This window comes from Mirounga angustirostris, unplaced genomic scaffold (genome assembly GCF_029215605.1).
Source record: "Mirounga angustirostris isolate CCGP_5_RB_7025 unplaced genomic scaffold, mMirAng1.0.hap1 SCAF_10, whole genome shotgun sequence".
Taxonomy (NCBI): Eukaryota; Metazoa; Chordata; class Mammalia; order Carnivora; family Phocidae; genus Mirounga; species Mirounga angustirostris.
In genome coordinates this window covers 100,813,799-100,829,707 of record NW_026991718.1, presented here as the reverse complement: position 1 = coordinate 100,829,707, position 15,909 = coordinate 100,813,799, and the positions used below count along the sequence as shown (strand labels likewise).

Here is a 15,909-nt window from a genome sequence, read left to right as displayed (position 1 = left end):
TTCATTGATTTCTGCTCTGATCTTTATTATTTCCCTTCTCCTGCTGGGTTTAGGCTTTATTTGCTGTTCTTCAGCTCCTTTAGGTGTAGGGTCAGGTTGTGTATTTGAGACCTTTCTTATTTTTTGAGAAAGGCTTGTATTGCTATACACTTTCCTCTTAGGACTGCCTTTGCTGCATCCCAAAGATTTTGAACAGTTTTGTTTTCATCTTCATTGGTTTCCATGATTTTTTTTTTTAATTCTTCTTTAATTTCCTGGTTGACCCATTTATTCTTTAGTAGGATGCCCTTTAGCCTCTATGTATTTGAGTTCTTTCTGACTTTCCTCTTGTTATTGAGTTCTAGTTTCAAAGCACTGTGGTCTGAAAATATGCAGGGAATGATCCCAATCTTTTGGTATCAGTTGAGACCTGATTTGTGACCTGGGATGTGATCTATTCTGGAGAATGTTCCATGGGCCCTAGAGAAGAATGTGTCTTCTGTTGCTTTGGGATGGAATGTTCTGAATATATCTGTGAAGTCCATTTGGTCCAGTGTGTCATTTAAAGTCTTTATTTCCTTGTTGATCTTTTGCTTAGACGATCTGTCTGTTTCAGTGAGGGGGGTGTTAATGTCTCCCACTATTATTGTATTGTTGTCAATGTGTTTCTTTGCTTTTATTATTAATTGGCTTATATAATTGGCTGCTCCCATGTTAGGGGCATAGATATTTACAATTGTTAGATCTTCTTGTTGGATAGACCCTTTAAGTAGGATGTAGTGTCCTTCCGCATCTCTTATTTATAGTCTTTGGTTTAAAATCGAATTTGTCTGATATAAGGATTGCCACCCCAGCTTTCTTTTGGTGTCCATTAGCATGGTAAATGGTTTTCCACCCCCTCACTTTCAATCTGGGGGTGTCTTTGGGTCTAAATGAGTCTCTCTCAGACAGCATATAGATGGGCCTTGTTTTTTTATCCAATCTGATAGCCCGTGTGTTTTGATTGGGGCATTTAGCCCATTTACATTCAGGGTAACTACTGAAAGATATGAATTTAGTGCCATTGCATTGCCTGTAAGGTGACTGTTACTGTATATTGTCTGTCTTCCTTTCTGGTCTATGTTATTTTAGGCTCTGTCTTTGCTTAGAAGACCCCTTTCAATATTTCTTGTAGGGCTGGTTTTGTGTTTGCAAATTCCTTTAGTTTTTGTTTGTCCTGGAAGCTTTTTATCTCTCCTTCTATTTTCAATGACAGCCTAGTTGGATATAGTATTCTTGGTTGCATATTTTTCTCATTTAGTGCTCTGAATTTATCATGCCAGTCCTTTCTGGCTTGCCAGGTCTCTGTGGATAGGTCTGTTGCCAGTCTAATATTTCTACCGTTGTAGGTTACCGATCTCTTGTCCTGAGCTGCTTTCAGGATTTTCTCTTTGTCTGTGAGACTCGTAAGTTTTACTATTAGATGTCGGGGTGTTGACTGATTTGTATTGATTTTGAGAGGGGTTTTCTGTGTCTCCTGGATTTTGATGCCTGTTTCCTTCCCCAAATTAGGGAATTTCTCTGCTATAATTTGCTCCAATATACTTTCTGCCCCTCAAGAGAGAGAGTCTTAAGCAGGCTCCTTGCCCAGTGCCCAGCACAGAGCCTGATGCAGGGTTCAATCTCACAACCCTGAGATCATGATCTGAGCTGAAATCCCTGGTCACAAAATTACATTTCTTTCTCACTGTCATCCCTTCTTTCTGAGACAAGAGAGGAAGAGGGAATTGGATATAAATACAGGTAAATTCTGAAGTAAAGAAAGAAGCTAGGGAGGACAATGGTTAGAAGACTTATCTTTGGTCATGAAGTAGGAATTCAGGTTTCTCACTGAAAAATAAACTGTTAAGAATGGAAAATATTTAGGTCAAACACATGGAATGAAATGGAGAAAAATAAAATGACTACAGAACAATCTAGAGAACCTGTGAAGGCAGAGTGACTCACATTTGTGGTTCTAATAGATAGAATTGAGTTTATTGTGGCACGCAGCTTCTAGGATGACCCACAGTGTTCCACACTTCCTGGTATTTACACTGGCATATTCTCCATGCTTTGAGTGTGGGCTGGGCTCACATATTGACTCACATCTAGCAAATGGAGTACAAAACAAATGATGGGATGTCACTTCTGAGATTAGGTTATATAAAGACTGTGACTTCTATGTGGAATATAAAATGGAAATTTCTCAGCCATAAAAAAGAATAAAATGTTGCCATTTGCAACATGAATAGATCTAGAGGGTATAATGCTAAGTGAAATAAGTCAGTTAGAGAAAGAGAAATGCATGATTTCACTCATATGTGGAATTTAAGAAATGATTGAGCAAAGAGAAAAAGAGACAAACAAAAAGCAGACTCTTAAATATAGAGAACAAACTGGTGTTTGCCAGAGGGGAGGTGGGAGGGGGGATGGGTGCCGTAGGTGAAGGGGAATTAGAGTACACTTATCATGATCAGCGCTGAGTAACTTACAGAATTGTTGAATCACTGACACCTGGAACTAATATAAGACTGCATGTTGATTATACTAGAATTAAAAAAAAAAAAAAAAAGACTGTGGCTTCTGTCTTGGGTGCTTACTCTCTCTTTCATCATTTGCCCTGGGAGGAAGCCAGGTGCCATGTTATAAGGAGGGCCTGTGGAGACGCACAGGTGGTGGAGGCGTCCTCTTAGATGAGATGCAGCCCCAACTGATGGTCTGACTACACCGTCACAAGAGACTTTGAACCGCAGTCACTTAGCTAAGATACACCCAGATTCCTGACCCACAGAAAAGGTGAGATAATATTCGTTGTTTTAAGCTGCTAGGTTTTGAGCTAATGGCTACTCTGTTTTTGATAATTAATATGTACCAGTAATTAGTGGGCTGAAATAGAGGTACCTTACAAAAATGTTTTCCTAGGATAAAGGGTAAGGGAATGGGGATAGAGAAAGGACAATTTCTCCAATGTTATTCAGAAACGTAGTGCTTTTTCCTGAATGACTCACCACCTCTTTCATGGTGAAGGACATTTCTGTAGTTAGAGGGCATTGGTCCTCACTGACATTGTGAAGGACAAGTATGCTGTGGTCATATTTTGTGCCCCATCTAGGTAAAGCCCCCATAACTGACTGACTGTAAAAATCTCAGAAGTCCTGAGGCTTCTTGTCCAGTCAAGGCATATCAGCAGGCTCTGCTGCTGGTGGGGACCGCTTCCAGCCTGGTGGAGACTGCTTCCAGCCTGGTGGGGACCGCTTCCAGCCTGGTGGGCCTCCTAGCCAGAGTGTTGTTTCCAGATACCCATTTTTCCAACTCATTCGTGACTGTAAAGTAGAGCTCTTTTGGAAATTACACATTGGGATTAAGAGGGAAGGTGCATTTAAAGTCAGTTTATGACTCACCTCTCGTAGGGATGGTCTTCAGTGGGGCTGAAACCCGCAAGTGTGTGGACTTTTACTCTCTGGGATTCTCAAAAGCTATAAAGTGTGCAATGCATAAACCAGATAAACATGCAGGAAATTGTAGGGAAGGCAAAGTTTTACCTTTAATCTCTTCAGTCTGTTTCCAGCTGGGCCTGGATATTAAACTGAACTAGATAGATTAATAGGATAAAAGCATACGCTTTAATTTAATATGAGTTTTACAGAACAGGAAGGCTTTTCTAAGGAATGGAGAACCAAAGAAATGGAGAGAACTTTAGGCTTTTGTCTTAAGCTGATCAGAGACAGAATAATGGAAAATTAACTCAACTATGTGGGGAAACTAAAGGAAGATAAGAATGATTTTAACAAGGTCTGTTTGAACTTGATCTCAACTTCTCATTCTTGATAAGAATGTACTTTCCTTTTGGTATGGGGAAGGTATCTTTCATATGGGAATGTCAACTTCCACCCTTAAGAAGGAAGGGCAAGAGGATTTTTCTAGTGTAAGCTGTTCTTCAAGTGCCTTTAATTCAAGATAGTCAATATGGCAGAGTGGCATATTTTGGGTGGCATGTTCTGAACTCCTTTGAAATGTTGCATATAGAGAGGCACCCAGGTGGCTCAGTCAGTTAAGTATCTGCCTGGCCCAGGTCATGATCCCAGTGTGCTAGGATCGAGCCCCATGTCAGGCTCCTTGCTCAGGGGGGAATCTGCTTCTCCCTCTCCTTCTCCCTCTCCCCTGTTCTTGTTCTCCTATTCTCTCTCTCTTTCTCCCTCTCAAATAAATAAATAAAATCTTTTTTTTTTTAAAGATTTTATTTATTTATTTAAGACAGAGAATGAGAGAGAGCACATGAGAGGGGTTAGGGTCAGAGGGAGAAGCAGACTCCCCGCCGAGCAGGGAGCCCGATGCGGGACTCGATCCAGTGACTCCAGGATCATGACCTGAGCTGAAGGCAGTCGCTTAACCAACTGAGCCACCCAGGTGCCCTAAATAAATAAAATCTTAAAAAAATGTTGCATATATTGATAAATAATACATGTGTTGTAGGGTTTGATTTACTACTGTCCTGGCCTGGGGTACATATCTATACTGACAGTCATACAAAAGCCATAACCCTCTCCCATCTCCACACCTGGGCTTACCTTTCATTTAGGGTCTTGTAGGTGTCTTGGAATTCTGAAAAGGGCATTTCCCACAACAAGTAAGTTGAATATTGACTTAGCAAAGTTTCAGGAGACCATTTGCAAATCTAGCTGCTATTGAGGACAGGTCTTCAGTGGATGATAGCTAGAAGAACAACAAACATATTTTCCCATCAGAGGAAACACACAGTACTTACTGCAATGTATTGGGCTATTTGGGGAATTTGACTTGTATCCCACACAGACCCCAGGGAGGCCACTCAAGAGAGGCTGGGCCATCACTGGATTCTATCTCGATCCTTGACCATGTGGGTTCACCATGCTCTGTTTGAACTTCACTCTCCCTAACTTTCCTTAAGCTCGGAGAAATCCCTACTATTTATGGAAGAGGAAAGACTTTCTCCTAAAGCTCTGACCTCTGCTCTAGGTTTATGAAAATAAACTGGATCTTTAAAATTTTTTTTACCATTTTTTAATTCAAGTATAATTAACATTATATAGTGTTATATAGTGTTATATTAGTGTACAAGTGTACAAAATAATGATTCAGCAATTCTATACATTACTCAGTGCTCATCATAAGTGTACTCTTAATCCCCTTCACCTGTTTCACCCCTCCCCCCCACCCACCTCTACTCTGACAACCACCAGTTTGTTCTCCATATTTAAGAGTTTGTTTTTTGTTTCTCTCTTTTTTTCTTTGTTCATTTGTTTTGTTTCTTAAATTCCACATATGGGTGAAATCATATGGTATCTGTCTTTCTCTGAATGACTTATTTAAATCTTTTTTTTTTTTTTTTTAACTTCTACATTTCTGCTGTATCATCCCTTCCCTGGGGCCACAAATGCACCGTGATTAGCTGACAGGACCGAGGAGACAACAAGCCATAGAAAGAATCAGAAGAAAAAAAAGCAACAACATGGCTTAATTCTTCAAATGTATTATCTCCCCCCATGTGCATAAATAAATTTATGGAATCCAGAAGCTGTTTATGATGTAACCATTTCTATAAACAGTAATTTATAAATAATTCATGTAGTTTTGGGTCCTTCAACTGATAAAGTCCTGCAGCTTAGCAGTCCCTGGATAGTCATAGAAGTCAAAATATCACCATTTCTGCACCCCTAATTTCCAGGGTGCCCCTTGGTTTTGCTCAGGCTATAATAACAATAATTGCTGCTATTTGTTGAACATAGATGCTGTGATAGACCCTGTGCTAAGAACTGCATGTTTTATTTTTTTATCCATAATCAATATACCCACCTGTAAGGTATTATTTTTCCTGTCTTAAAAATCAAGAAATTAAAGCTCACAGAAGTTAAGCGACTTGTTCAAGCTCTCCCAGCCAGAAAGTGGAGGAGATGATATATAGACTCAAGTCTGTTTGGTTCCAGAGACCTTGGTCTTTCTACTCTCTACCACTGGATTACCTTGTAGAACCTGAGGCAAGAACTTGTGTACAGGTAGTTTGTGAGGTGATCTCAGAGACAAGGACAGAGGGACAAGGGGGAGTTAAAAAAAAAAGGAGGAAAAAGCCAGGGGAAGTGATTTTGTTGAGGTCACTGCTATGGGCTCCTTGGATTTGTTCCTTTTCAGGGCTTTCTCAACTACTTTTAGATGTCTCTCAGAATTTTCCACCAAAGAACAAACCTCAAAACATACTTATCCATCAGCCCTCATGCCCCTGTGTTTGAGGGTCATCCCTGGGGCACTATGAGCCCTGTACTTCTAAGAATGCATTCATGCCTGAGGAGTAGACTGTTACTTGATTTTGGAACATCAGAGAAACCTCAAAATAGAAAGGGAAAGACTCAGAAGGCAACTGAGATGAGACTCAGTGGGTATGAGGTAAGTCAAAGCTTGTAAGAATCTGCCTGCTGCAGCCACAGCTGAGATCAGAGGTGAGGCTGAGAGGGTGTGAGCTGGGTCACTTAGCACGTCTGATAGAACCATACTCTTAGATTTAACCATACATCTCCAGATTTAGCCCTTCCAGACATGTGATCCTTCTGACATACTGGCTTTGGAAAGGTGGCAAAACTTGAACATGCCCAGTCACACCCAAGTGACAAATCATTCCACCAAATTACGTTTAAGGAGGAAAGGGAAGCATTGTGAAGTGCATGGACAAAAAGGGTTTTCTTCCTCATTGAAACAGCAGATGGGTCAGGGATACCTGAGTTTGTTGTTGCGTTAGTTTTCATTTTCCAACTGACAATAGGAAGCTGGAAGAATTTGGCTAAAACATTCTCCTTTTCAAGATATATAATATAAAAAGCAACTTTTGATGACCAGTAGGGCACTGTTATGAGACAGGATGAAAAAGGGCACAGCTTTGAGGTAAGAACTGTGGGCTGAGATTTTAGCCACTTGCAAGCTAATGAGCCTGCTGCACTTTTATGGATGCCGGCAGAACACAGAATACAGGACTTTATTACTGAGGACATAGCAAGCAGCATGAGCACTAGCACATTTTTTTCAGTTCTCTTGACCCTCAAGTCCAACAGGGGCTACATAGATGCCGAAATAGATGTCTGTACACGCAGTAGGTTTGCATTACAAGAGAAAAACCTTAAGCGTAAAGAACCTGAATTGCATATTGGACAAGTATGCCCTCCCTTTGCTCACTGGAGGCATTATCTTATTTACCCTTGATAGTAAGGATGCCTGCCCTTTCCTCCAGAAGGAGATACTACTGCTATCTTCCAAGGGTGTAAGCAAACTGGTCCTCCACTTCAGAGGAAGACACTATCTTTGTCTTCCAAGGCTGCTCAGTGTACAAACATCTTGGAAAATATCTGAAACAAAGAGCGTTTGGTGCCTCACTCATGTGGAAATGCAAGAGACCCATGCATAATTTTCTTTCAGTACTTTGTCTTTCATCAAGTAGCAACAGGGATGACCTTTGGTTGAGCCATACATAAATGTTTTACTGTCTTAGCGAGGCATATAACTTTGACACATGGGACGTATTTCTTGACCTTAGACAGGACAGAGGAAAAGATCATGCCTAAAGTACCTGGATAAGGAGCAACTTTGAATGGAGAGAAAGAGGTCGGAGAATAGAGAGAAAGAGGAAGAGAGAGAGACAAGAGACAGGGAGAGAAACTTAGAAAAATAGAAAGTATACAACAGATTCAGAAAAGCATATGGAGATATGGAAAGCATTGAGTGGGTAGATAGATGAATGGAGAAATAAAGACAAATACAGGGATGGATGTATAAATGGGTGATAGGTAAATAATTATATGAATAGAGAGATTGAAAGAGTGAAGGAAAGAAAAGAAATGAAATACAGAGAAACAAGGAGTAAGTGAAGGGCAGATAGAAACTCATGGGACTGAGACCAAGTCAGAGAAAGACACAGAGCTAGAAAGAAAACAGAGAGACTAAGACAGAGGGGTACATGAACATACAGAGAATGACAGAGAAAAAACATGGTTGGATGGACAGAATGAGAGAGGGAAGAGGAGTGAGAGAAATGGGTAGATGGATGGATAGATACATGAATGGAAGATAAATAAAAAGAAGAGGTAATATGACTTTGGGCTCTGTATTCAGATATACTGTTTTGGTTCTGCCATTATTTAACTGCATGGCTTTGGGCAAGTTACTTTCTTCACCTGTCAAGTGGGAATAATATTAATAATAGTACTGACCTCATAGGGTTGTTTTTAGGTCTGAATTGAAATAATCCTCATAAATGCTTAGTAAGCTGGCAGTCCCGTGGTAACGCTGTTACACAGAAAGATGATGTGTTACGTCAGTTGAGATGCCCATCCCTATGAATCTAATAGGGTTCAACATTTTCAGCACTCATCTTACATTTTTTTTCCCCATTGGAGCCATAACTGAGTCTGGCAGATGTGTCAAACCCTGATAAAGCCAGCACTGGCATCCAACATTAAAATAGCAATTTTATGCAAACGGGATCTTCTCATTATGTTATCCTTCTGCAATCCATAATTATTGCTTCTGAATGAATCTGAGGTTGTCTTCATCTCCATGAAATGAGGTCACACTACTTATACAGTAAATTAAAGGCAAATTGAGCAGATGATATGTATAAAATAAGAAACATGCAGTTTTTAGAGCCATTGACACAGTGCTAACTGAGTTGATTTTCCATACAAACCAAGTATTTATATAATTTGGTTCAGCATCCCAACATTCAGATGGAAGCCCACACTCTTTACAGACTTGTTACTCTTTTACTCTTTACAGAGTTAGCATTTATGGTGAGGAATTACTTCTTGAGTCCTTTGATTTCAGTTTTATATCCAAGCACATAATGTTTTACAGTACATTCTTGCTAAAGAGAAAAAAAGAAATATTCTTGCCTAAGTTATTTTGGTATGTCACATTATGGTGAAGCATTTCCAAATAAAGTGGCATAAAAAGCACAACTTAAAATGTTTGGCTACATCAGAATGCATTACAGACTCTTTATCTGGCCTGTTTCTTTAATTGTTCTTCATGTGCCCAGGCATTTACATTTCAAAGGGTAGTTATTATAATTTCTAGCACACACTTAATTCAATTAGTTCCTTACTTTTAATGAGGGTAGGATGAATAAAAATTATCCAGATGTAGGAAAAACTGTGTATTTTTTTCCAAATGCTTTTTTGCCTCTTTATTCTCTTACTCTTGGTCAATCTTACGAGTAAACAATTACACAGATTGTGTAATTTGAAGAACAGCATGATAATACATGTGAAAAATGCTTCAAAATACTTTCTTGTTGCTTTTCTCTTAAATATCCCTCTAGTCAGAAATTCCACCATTAGATAGTCTTTCATTTGGCTTAAATATCCTTCCCTTAAAGGTTCTCTTTTATTTCTTTCCAGTTTTATTGAGAAGTAATTGACATACATCATTGTAAAGTTTAAGGCACATGAAATGATGGTTTGATTTACATATATTGTGAAATGATTATCACAGTAGGTTCAGCTAACATTCATCATCTCATATACATACAATATAAAGAAAAGAAAAAAAATTCTCCCTGTGATAACTCTTAGGATTTATTCTCCTACATAGCAGTGCTAACTATAGTTATCATGTTATACATTACATTTCTAGTACTTATTTATCTTAAAACTTGAAATTGGTATGTGGGATCCCTTTTAAAATGTAAAAGTTTCTGAATAGGAAAGCTTAGGTTATATTTTAGGTAAGTTCATTTTATTTGGATATTTTCCCTTTTAAGCATTCAGATTCATCAGACACTTTTGAACTTAACTTTAGTGGTGATTTGGATGGAGTGACATGGTAGAGATGGGAGACCTGACACTCATTTATTCATTCATTCACCAATTGTTTATTGGGCTTTTACTATATATCAGACACTGTACACTGTACTATGCACTGGGTATATCAAATAGACTGTCTTCATGAAACATACAACTTATTGAGTGAGGTGATTGGTGTTTAAATGATCACAAAATTTATAACTGAAGATTGCAATGGCCTCAGTGAAGGAGAGAGAGTTGCAAGGAATTCCAATGGCCTGAAATGATTCCGTAGGAAGTGAAGTTTACCAGAAATCAACTTTTCTAGGGCCATGATGTTATCCAGGACAGCAAACTCATGTTTAAAATATTAGATACTGGGGCGCCTGAGTGGCTCAGTCAGTTAAGTGTCTGCCTTTGGCTCAGATCATGATCCCAGGGTCCTGGGATTGAGCCCTGCATCGGGCTCCCTGCTCAGTGAGGAGTCTGCTTCTCTCTCTCCCTGACCCCTCCCCCCACTCATGCTCTCTCTCTCAAATAAATAAAATCTTTTTTTTTAAGATTTTATTTATTTATTTGAGAGAGAGAGAATGAGAGACAGAGAGCATGAGAGGGAGGAGGGTCAGAGGGAGAAGCAGACTCCCCGCCGAGCAGGGAGCCTGATGCGGGACTCGATCCTGGGACTCCAGGATCATGACCTGAGCCAAAGGCAGTCGCTTAACCAACTGAGCCACCCAGGCGCCCCATAAATAAAATCTTTTAAAAAATAGAAAAATAAAATGTTAGGTACTCTTGAATGAGAAGCAGGCACTTTTGCAAAGAAGTGATAGAGAGCAGCTTAATGGGCCAGAGAGGTAAACATGGAGAATGAGTTTGTTTAGAAACTAGGCTTCAAGTTATGCTTTTCTCTGGCCCAGATAATTGCTTCTGAGTCATGCATGGTGTCTTCCTGCTTCCCCTGCCAGATGTCATACCCATGCAGTGCTTGCTAATATAGCGATATGGGCCTATGGCTTGCCCCTTCCTGGACATTAAGCTCTTTGAGCTCAAAATCTGAGCTCAATACATCCTCAATAAATGCCAGGTATATGAATCAATGACAACAATAACCTCTGAGAGGGATATTATTAGTCCTACTTGTCAAAAAAGAAACACAGAGAGCTTAAATGATTTATCTAATGTCACACATCCAATATGTGGCTATTTCCAGATCTCAACCCAAGTTCCTTTAGAGCAAAAACTTAATGTTAGAAAACTTACTACCTCATAAAACCAGGATATAAGGATAGTACCCCCATGCCACTTGAAATTATTTGAAATGACTCTCATTTGTATATAGTCTTGCAGAGATAAGGCATAAGTTAGGTCATGCTATAGGATATAGCTGCTAAGGAGAAGAAAGTCAAACAAGGAAAGGGGTTCAGAAGAATAGTGGTGGTGATAGTGGTTGACATTTCTAGAAAAAAGGCCAGGAAGGAAGACCTTACAAAGCAAGATGGCAACTGAGTACATTTCCTAAAGGAAGTAAGAGAGACATCTATGAAGATAGCTGAAGAAAACCAGAGGAAGAAAGCAACTACAAAAGCTAATGGTACCTAGGAATGGACTGGTGTGTGTGTGTGTGAGGGGACACAAGATAAGAGGCCATCACAATATTATAGGTGATAGACAATAGTGGCTAGCCAAGGGTCTTGTAGTGGATGTAATGATAAGTCACTGAATTGGTTAGATTTTTAAAATATTTTGATGCCTAGTCAATTAAGTTTGCTGGTAGTTCAGATGTGCAGTATGACAGAGTGGTGGTAAGGATGATGGCAAGGATTTTTGCCCATCGGCTGGAGAAAAGGAATTTCCATTTTCTGAGATGGGAAGGGCAGTGAAGTTCCTGTAAGAAAAGAAGATTGAGGTTTAGTCTGGGCCTGTTATGTTTAAGGTATCTGTTAGTCATTCAGGTAAAGAGGCCATCAGATAGTGAGATGATTAGAGGAGAGGTCCAGGCTGTAGAAATGAATTTTGGAGCCTCTTTTACGTGCTTGTGTGTATATCTGAAGCTATTCAAGGCCATGAGACAGGTTGAGATCACCAAAGGAATGAGTTATGATAAAATAGTGACAAAAGCCAAGGCCTGAACCCTGGGGCAGTTGCAATTTTCAGTGCCATGAAGATGGTGAGGAACCATCAATAGAGTCTTAGAATAAGTTGTTAGAGTACAGGAGAAAAACAATGGGAGTGTGATATCATGGACATTAAGAGAAGAAATGTTTTCAAGGAGGAGGGAGTTTTCAACTTTGTCCAAAACTACTGACATAACTAAGGTAAGGACAGATAACTGTTAGGTTGAGCAGCATGCAGACCACTGAAGATCTTGTGAGAACAGATTAATTGGAATGAGGGGGCAAAAGCTTGGTTGACATGGGTTTAACAGAGAATAGGACAGGACAAATTGGTGATGGTGAGTATAGATCATTCTTTTAAGGAGTTCTGTGAGCGGAGAAAGTAAAAGGTTTTGTTTGTTTGCTGGAAGCAGAAATGATTAAGGGAAAATCATTTTCTTTATAAATGGGAGAAATATCATCATGAGACTTATAAGAACAAGAAAAAATAACAATACAGAAAAGAGGGAAACACTGATGAATTGATTGCCTTGAGTATTGAAAAAGAAAGGATTAGTGCAGAAAGGGGGAGTGTGCTTTGTCTAGGAGCATGGACCTTTTACACACCATCTAGAGGAAAGGCAGAGTAACTGGGTAAAGAGGGAGGTAGGAAGGAGATGTGCTTGTAGGAGCCGGGTGCTTCTATTCTCTCAGTGAGGAGGGAAGCATTTGTTCATTGTCCATAGTCAGTTCTGTATCTTCCAACCCAGGTAGCCCAAATCAAACACTGTCTTAAAGCCATACTGGTGCTGTAATGCCAAATACAAAATGTACTGGAAATACTCAATCCAGGGAACAGAGGATGGGCCCCCATAAATGTAACCAAAGACATTCATGATGTTTTTGCAACTTGGAACAGCTGGTATTGGGAAAAATTAAATTCCTGGTCTTTCTGCAGAAGTCCTTTCACATCCGAGTTGCCTAGTGCATCTCATTCCTCTGCTGCTAGAATCTGTAGCTCTAAGAAGATTTATTTGCTTAAGGAAACTTGGCTGGACCTCTAAGGGATGAATATGGGTTGTTTTCTGAAACAAGATTGTTGACAGTCCCCTTCCTGACAGTTTCTAGAACCTAATCCGCTGTTGAAAGTCTTCTGAAGATGTCCATCAGCTGCTTTCTTTGCAGCTGTGTATGGCCTTCATGTGTTCTAAATATGAACCTCGTGCCCCATCTCTGCAAGTAGTTCAGATGTTACCTTTTTGAGAAGGCCTTTTCCTTATGTCAATTAACTAAGACTCAATAATTAAGTGATATTTTGGAGCACTAATCTTCCCTTCTGTATGATCATATTACTGAGAGCAGAGACTGTCTTATTCTTTGAGGCATCCCATTGAAGGCCCACCTTATACAGAACAGGCACTTAATAAATTAATGAATAGATAACTTTTTTTTTTTACTTCCCCTCAGGCATAATTAAAATTCAGTTAAGAAAGGACTGCATGAGCAACGTGTTAAAGGTTAACAGCGAGTCTGTTTAGAACAATAGCAAATGTTAACTAATTATTAAAAGACATCTTTTAATTTAAAAGTCTAGTTTTTAATTATTTTCATGACAGTTTATGTTTAATTTTACCTGCTTTACCCCTGGCTGTAGATGACAGATTTCTATTTTAATTATGCAGCCAGTGATTACTACAAATGTGTTGAGACCCATTATTATTTTTTTTCTTCTCTTAGCTCTCTTGGAATTGGAAGTGAGCAGCCGTTGGGTATTATCAAGTTCTCCTGGAAATGGCAGTGATACATGGTCAAATAATTAATGCCTGCCAAATGACTGAGACTCACATGCCTCTCCACAGTCTTGGTGTATAGGGAATACTAAATATAAGATAAAGTCTCAGGGCAGATAGACGTGAGCGTGATCACCCAGGCTTTGAATATCTTTATACGCTGCCTGTGCCCATCTGGCAAAAGCTAATTCACACTCTGTAGTAGCTGGTTTTTGTGGCTCAACAAAGTACCCCTTTGCTTAGTGGCTTAAACAACCATTTTGTTAGCGCATGATTCTGCAGGTTGGCGATTTGGGCTGGGCTCTGCTCAGTGGTTCTTCTGGCCTTGGCTAGGACCACTTATTTGTCTGTGATCAGCATCCAGGTTGGTTAGGGTTGGGTATTTCAAAATGACCTCCACTGGGATAGCCCATTTTTACTCCACATGTATCTTATCCTAACCAGGGCAGGGCTCCAGGAAAGAGTGGAAGCGTACATACCCTTTCAAGGCCAAGACTCAAAACTGACATGCTGTCACTTCTGTCATTCTGTTGACCAAAATAAGTCTCAAAACCGATGATATTCAGAGAGTGGGGAAATGGATTCCACATCTGGATGGGAAGAGGTGGAAAATCATATCTGGGCAAAGGGCCCGGATACAGGGAGGTCATTTTTGAAATCTACCATACCAGCTAAAATATAATTTATTTTAAAATATACGTGAGCAAAATAAGCCCATTAGTTGAGTCTCCTGGTGTTGAGAACCCAAAAGTGGTGGGGATTCTGTACTGGAGTCAGAAGTGTGGCCCAGTTGTGCTATGTAGTCAATGTACTGCTTCTTGAAGATGGGTGATGGGCTCTGGTTTTGGAAATGAGAGCTCTTTCTGCTGAAGTTTGTTACCAGTTTGAAAACAAAAGCAAGGCTCTAGCAGGGAAAACCAACGTGGTCAATGAATGCCTCAAAAAACTCTGAGTGGATCTAGGTATGTCTTCATACACCAGCACTTCTTTTTCCACCTGAACATGTGATACCCCAAATCATTATTGCCTTGTCTTTAGCTAACTTGAACCTGGTCCTAACTATAGTGCTGGCTGATAGCTAAGGTGTTAAGAAAAATGTTAAAGGTATTTTCATTTTTGGAGGGATCTCTTGATGTTCCAAAGACTTAAAAGGCCAAATGCATAAAGCTCTGATGGTGGAAGGACAGGCAGAAGTGCTCATGCTTTTCAACAGAGTACTCCAGCAAGTTCCTGGATGGCTCTTCTGCTCCTTTCAACCGGAGCATTAAGCTTGTCAACCCTAAATTTGTATGCGTAGAGCACTGTCTAAGGCACTCCCCAGTTATATTAAATAGAGGGTAAAATAGGAGATGATGGCAGTGTGGTGTCCAGCACTGATGGTACCTCAGTAGCATCCTGTTTAGATGTGGTGAACTTGGCTATGTTTCTTTCTGCCTGACCTTCCTTGATTCCTGCCATTTTTACAAGCTACATTCTCCCTACTTCCCACCAATTTCTGGAGCTACTTGCTAATAAAAATCCCTCCTGGTAATAATCCCCTTTGCTAATAAATCCCTCTTCTGCTACATTAACCAGAGTCATTTTTAAAATTGTCATATAGTTAACACACACTGTCACATTATTTCAGGTGTGCAACATAGTGATTTGTTGACTCTATATGTTATGCTGTGCTCACCACAAGTGTACCTACTGTAGAACACTATTACAATACCATTGACTATATTCCCTATGCTGGACCTTTTAGCTCCATGACTTATTCATTCCATAACTGGAAGCCTGTATCTCCCACTCCCCTTCACCCATTTTGCCTATGTCCTGGCCCCCCCCCCAACCAGAATCATTTTGAATACATTTTTAATGGCTTGCAACTATGGATTGATTTTAAAATGTTTTCCTTTAATTCTCCTTAGGTTTTCTTAATTCCCAGTCAAAATATTTATTTTAGGGGGGCCAAATTGGTAATTAAAGCCACACTGACATGGGTTCATAATGTTTTTTTTAATTCAGGTAAATGCAAAGTAGTGGTGCCCTACCCAGATCACCTTTAGGAGGCTGATGCACCTATCCCCAGATGCTGTGTGTATGGATTGCTACAAACTCACAGCTTCCTTCTTCAACCCTCATGCTCCAGCTGAAAAATCACCCTCAGTACTCAGGGCCACTAATGCCTTTCTCTTCTCCCAACCCCCAGGGGTTCATCAAGCCAATGATGAACTGATATGGAGG

The 15,909-nt window shown here is 39.9% G+C and overlaps 1 long non-coding RNA gene across 1 annotated transcript in view; it reads left to right on the top strand.

The window, feature by feature from the left end:
- The first annotated feature begins 2,648 nt into the window (after positions 1-2,648).
- LOC135361682 (uncharacterized) overlaps positions 2,649-15,909 on the top strand; it is a 262,772-nt gene continuing 249,511 nt past the window's right edge. The window contains exon 1 of the long non-coding RNA XR_010405363.1: positions 2,649-2,796. This is a non-coding gene — a long non-coding RNA (uncharacterized LOC135361682). The remainder of the gene's footprint in view (positions 2,797-15,909) is intronic.